Here is a 17,145-nt window from a genome sequence, read left to right as displayed (position 1 = left end):
AATTCCCCAGTTTGGGGTGGCTGGCAGGGTGCGGTAAAGAAATGATTTGGGCGGGAAATAGGTGACTCCCTACCCCAATGTGTGCACCTATGTATGTGCGGGGGCATACACACATGTATAATTTTTTCTAAAGGACATATAGTTATTCCTTGCAGAATGATAGCTACCTAAAGGTGACTTAGTTGAGGCTTTCTCTCCTTTTCTTCCCTCCCTTCCTTCTTCATCCTGATGCCCCTCTTCTCTCTCTCTCTCTCTCTAATATTTCAGCCTAACTTTCAGATTACATCACTCTTCAAGTGTTCTTGGCAGTCAAACCTACATTTAAGAGCGTTGCTGCAGAGTTATGATACAGAAACTGATTTTGATCAACATACACAGAGAATTGTAGAAACAGTAGGATGATCCTTAGAGACCAGTTCATTCTGTCTCCTCCTTGTGTAGTGAGAAAATGGAGCCCCATGGAGCTGAAGGACCTGCTGATGGGTGGCAGAGCTGGGCTGGAACCAGGCTTTACTGTCAAGGTGCACAAACACAACACTGTGTGTTTTGTCACATGCTCTTGTGTTTCTTCATTCTGAACTTAGAAAGTTCTTGTGCTTCTATAAGCACTTTGTCCTTTAAACACATGTCCCAGTTTTGGCCCACCTGTCAACGTGATCAAGTTTGATGGTTAGTTTTCCATTAGACCTGAGTGCCATTTCTCAAGTGTCTCCTTGAGAAAGTCACTGTGTTAGATTTCTGGGAGAAAAAGATGAGACGAACATTCTAGGAACAACTTCTTCTCGTGTGGCTCTTCCTTGAGCTTGTCACCGATGTTAGTTGGGAAAGAGGACTTGCCTTAGAAATGGCATCTCCAAGCACCCTTGGCGGTATAAGATGTTACACTCGAGTTGGTCTTGCAAGGATGGCTTTTCCAGAAGGTTCTAGGCACCTTTGTGATCTGTGAGCAGCACACATATTGTATTTGCTCTGTAGTTGTTTGTGAGCCATCTCAAGAATTACATGTGTAATTATAAACCCCGTGCTTCCTTTTAAGTACAGTACGATGCTGATTGTGTTCATTGTTTTTATAGGCGATCATGTCGAATTACAGAAGTACTGGTTTTTGCGATAAAGATGAAATCCTCCAGAGCTTGGAGATTTTCTGTGTGTTAACTTATTAACTTTTTTCCCCCTTTCTTTAAAAAACCATCACTTTGCTCTCTGGTCCCACACTTCAAAGGAGTGACAACTTAGCTCTTTGGGAAGCTGAGAGGTAGAAAACTCAGTTGTATTTGACAGCTGTCCCAATAGGACTTGTGTTATAAATGAAGCCTTTGTTCAGCGAGGACTGAACTGCCAGATAGAAACGGGCTAGGTGCGGGAAGGAGAAACAGGAAACCTTGAAAATTTGTTTGCTAAAAATGACATTTTCAACTCTTGGACCCAGTGTGGAGGAAGTCATGCTTGAAGACCATAAAATCAAAGATGTGTGGGAAGAAATGAAAAAGGTTCGTGCCACATCAGATGGAAAGTCAAGGTCCAAAGAAGGCACTTTAGCCATAGAGAAAAAAACATGCTCTGAGCTGTATTACTGGACTGTCTCTCACACAGAATATCATCGATTAAAGAAAAATACTAAACTGAAAAAAAATAGAAAGAAACCTGAATTCGTTTTAAAAATCACCTTCCTGTCTCTTACGTTGAGTCAATGTTGGTTTCTCCCTTTTGGCTGTTTTGCAGTCATCAATGTGCTTGTTTGACTGAACTCATTGATTTTCTTTCTGTTTTGGAAGAAGCGTCTGGGGAAGGAGGCTGAGTTGAGAAGGATTTCTCAGCCCCACAGCCTCCCGCTGCCTAATTAACATGGTCAAGTGCATACTCTGTTGGGTTTTAGAAGCTTTATCTAGCTTTAGCCAAGAAGACACTTCTACCCTGTGGCAGGTTTTCTCCATGGGGAGATTAGCAGTGAAGAGGCTCTGAGTATGGGGGTTAGAATGTACTTAGAGGACGGCCTTTAGCACTAGAAGGTAATTAATATTGGACATTTTTTTTCCTTCAGAGGCTGAGTGTCAAATATCGGACAGGGCTAGAGCCAGCTCGTTAATCCTGACAACTGTTACTTCTCTCTTGATGCTAGAGGGGTATTTGCCCTTTTAATTCCAGGCCTTATTGCCTCCTGCAGACTGCTCATGTCCAGAGGTTGTGCTGAGATCCAGCTACACACTCTTCCTGGCAGTCAGAAGTGTGCATTCATGGCAAGGCAGGAGTGAACAGCTTGTCTTGAGTGGGGTGGAAACACCCTTCACTATTTGCTGTGATTTTTTGAAAGTGTCACAGCATGGGTGAATTTGAGGGCCTAGTGTGGTAACGACCCAAGGCTGGGAGGGGTAAACTGTATATTTTTTGGCTTATTAAGAAGCCTTATAAAAGGTAATTTTGGAGGGCTTGTATAGATTTGGAAGACTGAAAATGGCCCATAACACTGACATTTTCTCATTGAACAGGGGTTTACGCTCTGTAAAGGGCCAGATAGTAAACGTTTTCAGCTTTGGGGGCCCTATAGTCCCTTGAAACTAATCAACACAACAATATCTTAGTGTTTAAACAGCCACAGACAGTGTGTAAACAGATGCATGTGGCTAGGTTCCAGTGAAACTTTGTTGAAACAAAACAAAACCAACAGGTGGTGGGCCAGGTTTGGCTGGCAGGCTGTGGTGTGCTCACCTCTGGTAGAAAGTACTGCTTCTGATTTGTAGGTCTGGCTTTGTGGCTAGATTTCATCTCAGAGACCAGTCTGTCCCTTACGTTCTGTCCTGGTGCTCCGGGGCTCCAGCATTCCAGATTGTCACTTGCTACACCTTGTAATAAAAGCAACCAATCCTGGGGTGCATCGTACACACTCTTGTCCTTCCCTGGCCACGGAAGGCCCTGGAGATCATGCCTAGCTGTCTGCTCTGGGTTCTTGTACTGCAGGAGATGGTCGCCTTCGGACCTCAAAGAGACTTTTGGGGCAAGGAAGACAGCTCCACATTTGTACAAGCCGCTGCTGGCTTCCAGCCAACGGATCAGCAAGCTCTGTATTTTGCTATAGCCTTTGAGATAAGCCACAGTTCCAGGGACACGCTGTGGGGCACCAAAGGAGAGCTGAAAACCTCCCTTTTGCTGATGAGCTCGTGGCATTTTTTTGGTTTATCCGCGGTCTCCAGCATGAAAGCTTTAGTAAGTGCCTTTCAAAACTCCAGAAGTTTTTCCACGTTTCTCCTTAAACTGTTGAAATCCAAGCAGAATATATGTAGTGTTTTCTCAAATGCAGGAAGGAATCTGCATTTTTATCAGAAAGCTGTGGGAGGGGCCTTTTGCAAAATCCAGCGTCTCCCTCTTTGCCCGACCGCTCTTGGATTGGTGTGATTATTTTTATTAGTTCCTGATGAGTGGCTCCTTTTAATACTTCTGTCCTACTGCTTGCAGTGACTCTGGTGTGCCTGTAACTGGGGCGCAGTAATTCAGCTGTGGCTGAATTATATGCACTATGACAGCCGGAATGTACAGTGTGTTTTATGGAGGTTGTTGACATAGAGATCAGCAGATAGCTTAATTCCCTGCCATCCATGTGAGGTCTGGGGGCACACTCCAAGGAACAGAGGGAAGTTCACGGTATTTCTAAGCGTTGTGGTGAATTGATCCAGGACTTCTTTTCTTTTCTCCAATCAACCTGGAGTAAAACATAGCATTGGATTTCCACCCAGCGGAGTTAGGAGTTAGCAAAACTCGCAGTTTGACCACATGGACTTTGATCCTCGGGAAGAACTGATTACAATTTTTGAAAGAGGGATAAGAGGTCGAGGAAGACAGTCCACGTGACCACCCATGAAATCGGTCAAAAGTTAGAAAACGCACAGCTGTGAGCAACCAGATTGGGTGTGTTGTTTTTATTGTTGTGATGATCGGGTTTGAAAAGAGAGACTTCCTTTGGAGACCTGACTCCAGCTCCCCTCTCTGTGTAAGAAAGATGCTAAATGAAGCAATTCTTGAGATCTTTTTTTGGTATGAGTCAAAATTCTGTTGACACAAACCTGCTTAATTTTCCGAAAACCATCCCATTGTCCCTGGCTCACGATAGGTACCAAATTGCCTGGGACCCTTTCCCCAAACCTAAGCCCCTGTAACATTTCTCGTCCTGCCCTGTCTCAGTGCAGGATGGGGATGGTACATCCCTGTCTGTTCGGGAAGTGTGTGTGTCCCTATCAGCTTTCACGGCGCTGCCTCTGATCTCTGGGTTCTGAGCAACTGAGTGAGAGATGAGCTCTGTTGATGAGGTGGGCGACCACCTGCTCTTAGAGATAGAGGTCTCCGGCCCTTCTCCCAGGGCAGGGCTCTGGCTGGGGCAGCTGTGGCTTTGATTGAAAAGGTATGCGGCCCTCTGGAGCTGACTTCAACCCAGTGGCACTGGTCTTTGAAAAATGCACTTCGGCCGAGCCCCTGCGGCACTTGTTTGCTGAGGGATTTTGCCTTTGCTTAGAAGCGAGAACACAGCTTCAGCCGGATTGCCCCTCCCTGAAGGCGTTTGCTACGAATGAGTCTTCTACTAATATGTTTAAGGATTTATAAGGAAAACAGAGTCCTTCTTAAATAAAAGGGACATTGACATGAAAAGCAGTAATGGTTGATGCTATCTGTTTTTGCAGATAAGCGTTTTGTCACAGAGGACGATTTATGGTGGGAATACCGCGTAGCTACCGTGGCAGGTGATAAATCACTTTTCTCACCACTGGATATCGAGAAGAAAGGGATACAAAGACCTTTTAGCCATAGGAAAAGTAAGAGCACTCCAGAGCATTTTGGTTTCTACGTGATATAGTGCAGAAAGTTTGCTAGAGAACTGGGATTGTGGGTATGTGTACCCTTAACGTGAAATGTCTTCATTTCATTTTGAGTAAAGTGATAGTTAAGCTCTGCGTGGAGAAAATGGAATCTTGAAAAGCTCAGTCCATGCCTTGGATGGAGTAAGTGATGCTTTTCAATTTAGGGTTTTCGTGCAAGTAGAAGAGGTGACTATGATGATGATAAAAATCAGGACCTGTATCTTGGACTCTGTGTAAGTTTTCTTACTGCCCACAGCCGGGTGATCTGAGAAAACAGGCACAAATGCACTTATAAGATGTTAAGGGTGAGAACAAAGGAAGCACCTTAAGGGACTTTTTAGGAATGTCTCGGAAGGTGTGAGTCCAGAGAGGGGTTATGAAGCTCGAGGTCTTCTTTCCTGGGACCTTCGTCCCCTCTACTTCTCTTCCTCTTAACTTCACACCATTGCCACTTGGATGGGTGGGGCCTCCTGCTGGCCTCCACCGATGCCTCCTTGTGGATAGGAAGGCTCTGGTCAAAGACTAGCCTTTGAGGAAACCCGAATCTAGGCCGCCGGCCAGCTGGAGTGAAAGGCTTCCTTCCAGAGGACTCATCCTTTTCCGCAGGGCTTTGTTAGAGCAGAGATCTGTCGGCAATGAGCGTGTGGGTTCACGCAGCATTCATTACATACGGGAGTCTGGGGACAGGTAAGGTACAGATGGTGAGGACTCCTGTGCCACCTAGCGTGAAATCAACCATCACTTATTTTCCAAGAATGTAATGCATGTGCAGCCTTTACTCTGTGACTAGCGTAAAAAAGGAAATATCCCTGTCATTATTGCCATAAAATGTCAAGTCGGAGTCTTCCATTTTTTTTAACGTTCCTGGTCTCTTCTAGGTGCTGTATGCTCCATGAATTCCTCAGTCAGTATTTGTTTATTAGCTGTTCGTTCACTTATTCATTTGCTCGTTTATCCATTCGAGAAATACTTGAGGCCTTCTACCTGCTATCCTCAGTGCCAGCACCCAGCAGCGACGAAAACAAGAGTCCTGTCCTCAGGGGGCTTACATCCTAGTAGGTCAGAGCCTGGCAATACGCAAAGTCAGATATAAAGTGTGTCCGCTGGGTCTTAAGTGCCTGGAAGTAAATGAAGTGGCGGTGGTGGCGAACAGAAAGTGATGGGAGGATAAGCTAGCATCCATTGTGTTCTCAGCCTCTCCAGGTGTCAGTGACTTCCTGGCCTTCTCTGCCTGTCATCCTGACAGCAGCTCTGGGGGCCTGACCAGGACTGTCCTCCCCATTTACAGATGAGGAAAGCAGGGCACAGTGTTTAAGAGACAGGCAAGGTGACTCAGAGGGTAGAGGTCGGGTCACCCAGAAACCCTTCTCTCAACCTCGTGAGAGTCCCTCATCTCCACCACTGCCACCCCCAGCCCAGTACCTGGCATGGGGCTCAATGAGGATCTGTTTAGGCTTGATACTTGAAGGCACTGTGCTCCGTACTGGGAAGGAAAAGAAATGTAAACGCAGGTCCTGCCTGGAGAAGTCCCAGTCCAATGAGGAAGGCCCCTGGGACGCTCCGCCACCGTGCTCGGAGTGTCCCAGCTGAGCCCCACAGGCCCTGCGGTGCAGGGCCAGGTAGGGTCTATCCCCAAGTGTGGTGGTGCGGGGAGTGGGTGGAACTTCTCGGAGGGCTTCACCGAGGAGGGAGCAGCCTTGGTAGAGAGAGCAGAGAAGAAAAGGGCATTTCCAGCAGTGGGACTTATCAGTGTAGAAGCCTAGAGGCTTGGAAAAACGTGGCACCCAAGAGGCAGGAATATGTCCCATCATGCAAGGATGAGGTGGCGTCCACTCCCCCCCACAAAGGATCAGTAACCTGCTTGTGCTGAGGTTCCCCAGAGGCTGTTTGGAGAGAAGCTCAGACTTCATTTCATAAGGCAGTCTCCAGGTTCCTCTTGTTCATCTTGAGGGACTGACATTCTTATGAAGGACCTGCAAAAAAAAGTCTTAGGAATAAAGACCAGAGTGCAGTTCACCAGGTGAGGCCGTGTGATGAAGAAAAAGCGTACTTGATGTAGGATCAGACGAGCCTGATTCAGATTGCAGCAGCAGCATTTAACCTTGGATGAGACTTTTCATTCCTTAGAGCCTCAGCTTTTCATCTGGAAGTGGGAGTAATGATACCTCCATCCTCAGGGATCCGGGGCTGAACAGGAATTTTAGCCGAGCTCTCTTAATTTCTGTGACCTGCCCCCTGTTGCAGTGCAAATCTCTTTGAAAAACTGCAGGTCTGGCTTACCCCCATGAAATAGGAACAGTTTCAGCGTAAGGCCCTGTGCTTGTTAATAGGTTTGTCACTCGTTTTAATCACAGGATTTTACTTTCTCTTAGCACTGTGGCTGATTATTTAATTTTGACGTAATTGTGTGGCAAATATCCTGCATAAGGAGGTAAGGCTGTAAAAAGAGTATGGCCACAAACAGGGTTTGGTCGTGGGCCAGCGAATTCCTAGCTGCCTTTGCTGCCACGTGTTACCATATCAAATGAGTTGCGCCGGGATCCTCCGCCTGCCGCTGATGGCTCGTTCTCCCTTGGGTGACTGTGTCGAAGGTAGTTTTGCAGTGTCATTGTGTCGGTCATTATAGTAATGACATGCATTTACCAAAATTCTGTTGGAGAGTCATTTTCAGCTCTGCCTGGAGAGAGCCCTGTGGATCTCCAGGTACCTCAAAGGCTATAAAACTGCTCCAGTCAAAACTGGTTTGAATTTACTGCTTCAGAGATGCAGTATGAAACCCAAGACAGCAATGGGTGTGTATTTTTGGAGCAACTAAAGACGCCTGCGTTTCCAAGGGAAGATTAATAATAAGGACATTTATTGCTTGTAGCACCTTTAACCTTGAATTTTAAAAGAGACGACTTTTTTTTTCTTCTGTAATTATAACCAGCTCCTGGGAGATAAACAAGTTAGTGATGGTCTGCACCATTTTACAGATGAGATCACCGAGGTTTGTGGCTTCCAGCGTCCGTTTCTCTTTGATGCCAGGCTTCACACGGCTCTTCCCTTGGTGGGTTTCTTCTTATCCCTAACATCGCAGCTTAGATGCTGCCTGTCAAAGAGGCCTTGCTTCATTTTCCTTGAAAGTAAAACTGCTTTCCCCACCCGTTGTTTCCTTTTGCCACTTAATTCCCTTCTTAGCAATAGTCAGGAGCTTTAATTTTCTTTATGACAGCTTGCTGTTAGTGTTTATTATTTAATTTTACTTATGAGTCTGTCTCTACTGTAAGAACATGTACTCCCTAAAGGCCAGGGCTCCATCTTTGTACCTGTTGCCCTAGTGCAGTGCCTGACACCTGTGAGGCCCTTTGTTAATATTTAAGCAAGGGGGGTAGTAGTTGAGGTTTTAAAGGCTAAGCTGTTCATTGAATGTTTATGTTCAGAAGGCAGAAAGCAGACTGAAGGAAGGTTGACTGAGGTATAAACATTGTTATGAAAACACATTTCCAACAATGAAATAGGTTTGTGCTTTAATGTGTATAGTTTTCTGAATAATGTCTGGCAGACAAATAAGACTTGCTTTGGGAGATTTTTTTTTAATACAACACATTTCGAATTAGAGGACATTTCAGTGCTTGTTCTACTTGAGTAGGATTGATGAAAATCTGTTAATCATCAGTTTTGCTTAAAACACCTGAGGAATTTTTAAAGTTTGGAAACCCAGGCCATGATCTTGAACTTTTATTTCTAATAATAGTCATACCTGGCTTTTTTTTTTTTAACAGATTGTGTAGTTACTAATTGTTTTTTGACTCTTAGCATATTTGCATGTAGTTTAGAAGGCTAGCTGTGGAAGTATCCAGGTCAGTTGAAAAAGCTCCCTCCTCAGTGATAGCCGTCCAAGTTGTTCAAACTACACGATTCTTAAAACTTGTTCTTTTTACATCTCACCATTTGGGTGAGGCAGGACAGTCCAGTTCTGAATGACTGTTGGAGAACTTGTCTAATGAACAAGCAAATTTTTCTCTTATATTTTTCTACGGGTCCAACTCTATTACTTGAGGTATCTTCAGCTATAGGTGGTAGAACTTTCAAATCAAAACAGCTTAAACATGTTGTCTTAGGGATACAGACTAGGTGATTCCCAGGTTAGTGAGTTGAGCAGCTCAGTATTCTTGTCAAGGACTCAAGTTCTCCTTGGTCATCCTTAGCATGACCAAGTTCACTTGGTCTCTTCGTGGTCCGAAGATCCTGGCATCACATCTAGACATGACAGCCTCCAGAGACGGCAGCAAGGCATAATCTCCTTGTCTCTGCAGTAGTGTAAAGGACGCTTTCCTAGAAGCCCTAGAAGAGAATGCACCTTTATAGTGTCTTGCTAGGCAGGAGGGGCCATGCCCCTCATCGAGTTATGGGGCCTGAATTACCATGATTGGCTTGGACCACTTGGGATCTATTCACTTTCTCTGAGGGTGACTAAAATGTGGATTGTTCTGTCAAAGAAAAGGTGAAAAAGAGATGAGCAGGCAGTAAGAGGTCTCTGCCATTCTAGGTATTTTTGGGGTTTTTTAACAGGATTTTTTTTTTTTTTTTTTTTTAATTTGGCCGCATCGGGTCTCAGTTGCAGCACACGGGCTCTTCATTGTGGTGCAGGGCTTCTCTCTAGTTGTGGCGCACAGGCTCCAGAGCACGCAGCCTCAGTAGTTACAGCACGCGGGCTCTCTAGTTGTGGTGTATGGGCTCTAGAGTGCACAGGCTCAGTAGTTGCAGCACGCAGGCTTAGTTGCCCACAACATGTGGGATCTTAGTTCCCCGACCAGGGATTGAACTTGCGTCCCCTGCATTGGAAGGCAGATTCTTAACCACTGGACCACCAGGGAAGTCCCTGCCATTCCAGGTTTATCCTGCTAAAAGTCCTCTTCACGGATGTGTGTCAATCTCTCTCTGATAATGAACATTTGACCAAACTGGAACAAAGTGACAATTCTTTGTGTGGATGGTTCCCACCATCAAGTCAGATTTTCATCCTGGGAATTCTGTGATGAAAGCTCCTCCTGCAGTATTTTCTCTTACTAGATGAATGCTGTACTCACAGGTCATAAGACTCTTTGGATAAGATTTTAAAATAGTGTTTTAATCCAGATGTGCTAAGTGAGCACGCCTGTTTACCAGCTGAGGTTTTCTTGTACTAGAAGAGATGTCATTTCGTGCAGACTGTGGAAGGAAATTGGTTCAAGTAAGTCTGACTGCAAAGTTTACAAAATCAAACCCACCCTCTGTCTCTCTCTTGCGATAGAAAATAGAAATATAACTCAAAATTGTCAAACAATCATCGTGTGGTCTCTGGAAATTTCAAGCTTGCACTACCTTGCCTTTTCCCCTAATTATGTTAATACTTGGAATGTTTAGGCTTTCCGATGTTTGACTTTTCTGAAGTTGAGAAAAGGTATCGAGTTTATTTTTACTTTTCCCAGATGTCACTCATTTCTTTGACATAAAAATCCTTATCTCACAGGAGAAGCTTCAGGAGATGGGTTAAGGAATGAAGACCAACCTGGCTTTTATGAGAACAGGGATGCTTTTCACTAGAAACATAATTTTCAACAAACAGTGCCAGTTTGGAAACCTGTCGGATTGGTCCCGTCTTTACAGGGTATTATGGAGGTTGAAATCAGCATAAAGGTTTATCATCCTTATTCTTAGAGACAGCATTAAGAAACATTATCTGTCAGTTCATCCAACTTTTCTCCTTTTCAGATGAGGAAACGTAGGCTTAAAGAGATTAATGGACTTGTTCACATCTGTTCATTTGGGGGGATATACTATTTCCTTATAGCCCCAGAGAACACACGGCCCATGCAATATTGTACAGCATTGTATATATACAGTCACCTTAACAAATTTCTACTTAGGTAACTTTGATATTTATTGTAAAAGTAGCAATTGGGAGTGGTGGTAATCGTGATGATGAGAATGATAAAAGTCAACAGAACAGCAGCCTAATGTTTATTGAGCACTTACTGTGTGCCAGGCAGCATGCCTAGAGCTTCACTGGCATGCTCTCACTTCAGCCCAGCAATAACTGTATCGGTCCCCATTTACACATGAAAGGAGTGAAGTTTGTAGGTTAAACTAGCCCAGTGTCACACAGCTGGTGAGTAGCAGAGCTGGGATTCCAGCCCGTGTTTCGCTGATTTTAGAGCCTGGGTTCTTAATGAAGAGGCTTGCCATTAACCGTGGTGGGCAAGGGGGGGCGGTTGTGACACTGAGAAGGAAAGGTCCTGAGTGACATCAGGCGTGACCAGCCCTAGGAAGGACTGGATCACCGAGTGGGCATAGGGTACTGTATATATCAGGGGAAAAGTATAACTTCCTTTCGCCCCAGCAGAGGAAGTGCTGGCGAGGGAGGAAACCTCAACCAGGGGTTCAGGCTGTGAAATGAGAAGTCAGCTACAGGTGCTGGAGGGAGCTGATGGAACTCGGATGGGGCTGGAGTTGAGATCCCAGCTCCCTGTGACACACAACCTGGATTGAAGCCATAGTGCTACTAGTGAGAGTAGACCAGATGCTTAAGTAAAAGGTGGGCCTGGGACACACGGACAGGTGTCCTAGGGGGAGACACCAGCTAAAGTCTGAAGAGCCCTGCAAGGCAGGCGGTGAGTCCCAGGATTAGAAAAAGCTTTTTCAGATGGGAAAACAGAATTTTGGAGACTTTCAGTGACAGCCCCAAGTCTACAGCTCTGAGTCATTCAGCTGGGCTTGTCAGGCCCTGGATTTGAGATCTTGGATGTAGAGTTATATAGGTTTGGTTCTAGAAGGGCTGGCTCAGGAAGCGAGAAGGACAAGAGGTAGGAAGAAGGCAGCACACCAAAGACCAAAGAGGTTCAACCTGTAAGGCTTCAGCCACGCTCACAGAAGCCCAGGAGCCCAGGGAAGAACGTGTGTGTTACACACAGTGCACGTGGATGATGAGAATTACCGTGACACCAGTAACAGGTTGCACCCCGGGGATGAGCCTGGGCTCTGGAGGCCGACTGCTTCACGCCCTAGCTTTTGCATCCTCATGCTGTGTTACTTCTAACAGATTGCTTTCCCTCTCTGGGCCTCAGGTGCATCTTCTGTGAACATTGGGATAAGAATAATACCTCCTAGAATGTTGGAAGACTTCAATGAGATTTAGAGCAGGAGTTGGCAAACCTTTCTAAAAGGGACAGTTCATGGATATTTTTGCCCTTGGGGACCATACGGTCTTTGTCAAGACTGTTCCACTCTCCTATAAGTTGGTGGAAAACTCAGGCATTTGAAAACCTATTATCTGTCATAGAAACTTTGCAGAAAATCCCGCAGTAGGCAAGTGGCCCTTGGCTTGTGAATGAAAGCCCATAAAATGGTAGCCGTAAATGTTCAGCTTCAGATACCAAATTGTTAACATAATCAAATGCAAAAAACAGATAACTTTTTTTAAATACAGGGTTTCAGTCCGTGTAACTGTGATTATAAGAGGCATGTCCTCCCTGCACGTCTGCTCAGCTTTCTCCTCAACACTGCTTTTGATTTATCCAGCTCATCTACCATTTTTAAAAAATAGAAATATAATTTGACAAGTCGCAACCCATGGTTAAGTAAGGATCGCCCTCAAGTCTGAAAACGTGTTTTCTGTTTATAGAAAAAGGGATTAAGCTGATTTGGAAATGCTGAGAAGATGCACTTCATTCTGAAGGTGACAAGTAACTGAGGCGTGTATCTAGGAACCTTTGGTAAAGAATTCTCTTCCCCTCTCCTCAAATTAAAAAGTGAAGAAAGGTACAGAAAGTGCAAAAAGTTGTTCAGTGGTGCTGTCTATTCGAGCTCTGATTTGGGGGGGAAATGGCAATATGTATTCATTATGCCCCCAATTTTGTAAATTTTAGATGCTCTTGCAGTAAATGAAGGCAAAAAAAAGTACATGGTGTGCCTCAGATGGGGCCAACCTTGGTAAGTAGGGCTTTGTGGGGCTGGAGGATGGTTTTGTAACATGGCTCTCCAAAAGCAAATTGAGGTCTGCGTAATGACATATTTTGTCGTGCTTTACAAGGAATGGGGCCTTTTTGTTTATTTTTTCAAAGAGACTCTGGAAACCATGTCTAATTTCAATCTAATGAAACACCTCCTAACATCAGGGGTTTCTTGGGCCAGTGTTTTATAAGAATTGCATCTCATGGTCATCATGTAACAGGGTGTCCTCTATTCACAGATACACTCTGCATCACATCACCTATTAGACTTCTTTTATTGGCTTAACTCTGATAATGGTCATGAAGTTCTCATTGCTTTTTTTTTAATATGTTGGACATTAATCTATTAAGTGTCAGTCAGCTCCTACGATGTGCAGTACTTAGAGGTAGGAGGGACCATGGGGATGTCCGTCCATTTATCCCTGTGAATGTGTAAGTCACGATGACTCAGGCTTTTCTGGGCTGCTTTGGAGATTAGAAATTGACTCAGATGAGGTGATGTTTTTTGACCAAACTTTATAAATCTCCCAGAGGATGTTGGCAGTGGAGTTTGGCAAGCAGAATATATCTTCTTGAAATCCAGTAAGCTCAATGGATTCCTAATGAAAAAAAAAGAGCTTTTCCAACAGAAAAGATAATTTGGGTTGCTATGAGATATTACCTGTACCAAGTTGTGATTATTTGTTTAAAATCATACCAAGAAATGAGGAAAAAGAACTTCTTTTTAAAGTTTGCTTGTCCAGAAATGGAAACCCTGGACTTGAGTTCGGGCTGACATTTCCCAAACACGGGCCTCATCCATGGTGGAAAGTGCATGAGGATCTGCATGTGAAGACCGACCCCAGCATCCTTGCCCATGCCCGTCATGTGGACCCAGTAGTATTTTTCAGCACTAGTGCAGTTCAGTGTTTCCCTGAGAATACTGGCTTCCTGGGCAACTGAGCGGATTAGCCGTATCAGATGCTGAGAAAGGAAGCTCGCACCCACATGTTTAGAACACACTTGGGGGGTCTCCGTTAGTGAGTAGAAACAGTGTCTGTGGTCGGGGAAGCCCTTGCCCTGTGGTGTGTGCAGCAGCCTTCTGGGAATACTGCGTAATCAGAGCTGGGACACTCACTCCATCCCAGCCAGTGGACAGACGGGCAGCAGCGTGCTCTGGTCACAGCAATTATGAAGCAGGCAGAGGGTGCAGGAGCTCATCTGAGTGGGGAATGAGCCCTAATGGTTGAGAGGTTGAAAGCTTTCAGAATATTTGCTGCTTCTCTTAAAACAGCTCCGCGAGAGTGGTTGAGCAGATGTAAGAACTAAACGTTATCCTGCTCGCAGATGAGTCAAATCTCAGACAAAACACATATTTTATTTCAGTATCCAGTTGATCAGTGAGAAGTAAAGAGTTCCTCCCTGGGGCTTCCCTGGTGGCGCAGTGGTTGAGAGTCCGCCTGCCGATGCAGGGGACACGGGTTCGTGCCCCGGTCCGGAAAGATCCCACATGCCGTGGAGCGGCTGGGCCCGTGAGCCATGGCCGCTGAGCCTGCGCGTCTGGAGCCTGTGCTCCGCAACGGGAGAGGCCACAACAGTGAGAGGCCCGTGTACCGCAACGTCTTCGTGGGACAGTAAAAAAAGTTAAAAAAAACCTTCCCTGAAGGTAGGAAAGTCGTATAAAGTTTATTTCCTGGATCCCTTTGTTTGGTTGTCTTCTGCTAATAGACAAATTTGCTTAATTTTCAAATGGTTTCCCCACATGAGCTGTTTCCATGATTGCTTGTCCTCCTCCCCTTGCGCTTTCCCTCTGTCTTTCCCGGTTTGTCTCTGACAAGCCTCATTTAGACCTAGGAGATAGATTTCAGGGTCCAAAAATGCCAAACCCACTTCATGCACATGAACCATGACCCTTGGTGATGGTCTCCAGGAGCCAGGAGGTTTTCTATGTTAGAGGATCTTAATCCTCTAACATAATAATGTTCTTCTGCATTATTAAGTGAGTGAGGCTTAGTCCTGGCGGTATTAACACGGAAGTGTCCCTATTCCAACACCTCCATCTCCGTTTAATTAATACGATGCTGATGCAAAGAGGTCCATCTGCCGAAGGCCAAGGTACCATCCCACCATGATGAGAAAAGGAGCAGATAAAATTGGCAGAGTTTGCAAAGGTTTGTTTAAGCACCTTTGAATGAGTAGGTTGAGTATTTCCAGATACGGAGCGAAATGTATCTGACATGCCATTGAGTTGATGTGTTTAAATAATTTCCCAATTCTTCTTGCATGTGTACAGTAGTGCAGGTTTTCTTATGGAAGGTCCTGTTTGTCAGTATGTGTATGTAAATTGGGATCCAGAGATTGTATTCTCAAATACACCCTTGTACGGTAGGGGTGGGGGAAGAATACTCAGCTTCAAGAGGATTCCAGTCACTCTCTGTCTTCGCCTCTGTTGTTTCATCTGTGAAACGGCTACATTACTACTGCTAAGTATAGGATCCTCGTGATAATCAAATTAGGAGGAATATGTGTAAATCGCCAGGTGTAGCTCTTGGCACGTGAAAGAGGCTCTCTTGAGGCTTTAAGGGAAAGGTTTCCAAGGCTTTGAGGAATAAGATTGGAGTAAAGCCACGTTGATATCTGCAGAAAGTTGGTTACCTTATTGATTGATTGGCTGCAAGGGGTCTTAGTTGCAGCACACGGGATCTTTGTTGAGGTGTGAGGGATCTTTTCGTTATGGCGTGTGGTCTGTTCGGGTTTCTCTGCAGTTGTGGTGCACAGGCTCCAGGGCGCGTGGGCTCTCTCGTTGAGGTGCGCGAGCTCAGTAGTTGTGGGGCGTGGGGCTAGTTGCCCCGCAGCATGTGGGATCTTAGTTTCCCGACCAGGGATCGAACCCGCCTTCCCTGCATTGGAAGTTGGATTCTTTACCACTGGACCACCAGGGAAGTCCCGAGTGTTGTTTACTTTGAGAGCAGGCACTGTCTGGTGCAGACTCTGGGGAGATGTCCCATGCAGATAGAAGTTTTGACATTGCCCTTGCTGATTAGATCATGTTAGGGACAGCGGGCAGGTCTGCCGCATCTGCCTTTGACAGAATGTATTATCTGGGGCTTGTAAATGAATTGTATGCTCACATGTCCTCTCTAAGTGTAAATATTGATTCTCAGGAAGAACTGAAATAATATTGTGGTGGGACATTTTCTCCTTGTTTAGGTTTTTGCCTTGCTGTATTTAATTGCATGCACATTAAAACTGCAACGCAGCCTTGGCCAGACTTCGGTCAACCAGATACCACTGCCAGTTCTTCTGCGCTCCATACTGTTACCTATTTAATATTTTTATTTAAGTACACTCTTCAAAAATGTGAATTTATTTGAAAAGGAAACAATGCTCTCCTTACCGTGAGTGGAAAACTGCCACATGCAGTAACTAGAAAGTGCTTTAATGTGCAGGGAAAACAGTGTCTTCAGATCTGCTGAAGGCACCAAGTTTAAGGCCTGCAGCCCTTGTGCAAAAGGAAATTATTAAGTGGGTGAGAGAGAGGTTTAAGATGTGTTAGCGCCCATCAGAGAGTTTCTCCTTAACACGAACAGCTTAGACAAGTTCTGAGGGTTTGTTTTTTGGATTCCTGTGTCAACATATTTTATAGATTAGACCCCATTTAATGCCATCACCTAATCTCTTATTAATGCCAGTATCATTAGGGGCTCCCATTTTCTCCTCCCCTGGAAACAAAGTTCAGCGCATTGCCGGGCTGCAACTGTACTCTTAAGAAACACAGATTTGAGTAACTCTTTCTCAGTTAGCCCATCAGGTTGGGAAGGACATTGCCAACCAGGCAGAATGTAATAAATCCAAACCCACTGAAAGACATTAGCCAGAGAACTGCCATGTACAGCCCCCGGGAAACTGAGGCTACCGGGGTGACCTGATTGCTAGGTGTACACCTGGGCATTTCTTGAGGATAGGACCGCTGTTTCAACGCTACTGTAGCGTTTCTCTTGTATTCGAAGCCGGGTGCCATGCGTATAGTCGACTCTGTGATCAGTTGTTGGGCAAACTTGGAGCATCTGGCAGCTTGCCAAGCAGGGCAGTTCCGTCTCCTTGGAAGCTTTTGTAATCCTATTGCAGACGCTGCCACCCAGTACAGCTCTTAGGTGTTCCTGGCTTGTGGGAGCAGTGATGAAACTCGAAGACTCACGAGAGGGCGTGACGTAAGAGGTTAATGTGAAGCTGACACAGCGTGTTTAGGTCATTAAAATGTTAGCCCACCCCTCCCTGCCATTTGCATGGAGAGAGGTCTTGGAATGGACTCTTTTCAGGTTTGGAGCCACCTACTTCTCACCGCACCT

At 45.2% G+C, this 17,145-nt stretch overlaps 1 protein-coding gene across 1 annotated transcript in view; it reads left to right on the top strand.

Moving 5' to 3' along the window:
• Window positions 1-17,145, top strand: part of PDZRN3 (PDZ domain containing ring finger 3) — a 247,078-nt gene that overhangs the window by 47,888 nt on the left and 182,045 nt on the right. The window lies entirely within an intron of this gene.

This window comes from Aethalodelphis obliquidens, unplaced genomic scaffold (assembly GCF_003676395.1).
Source record: "Aethalodelphis obliquidens isolate GAN/ISIS:26980383/991018 unplaced genomic scaffold, ASM367639v1 scaffold22, whole genome shotgun sequence".
Taxonomy (NCBI): Eukaryota; Metazoa; Chordata; class Mammalia; order Artiodactyla; family Delphinidae; genus Aethalodelphis; species Aethalodelphis obliquidens.
This window is presented reverse-complemented; position numbering and strand designations above follow the sequence as displayed.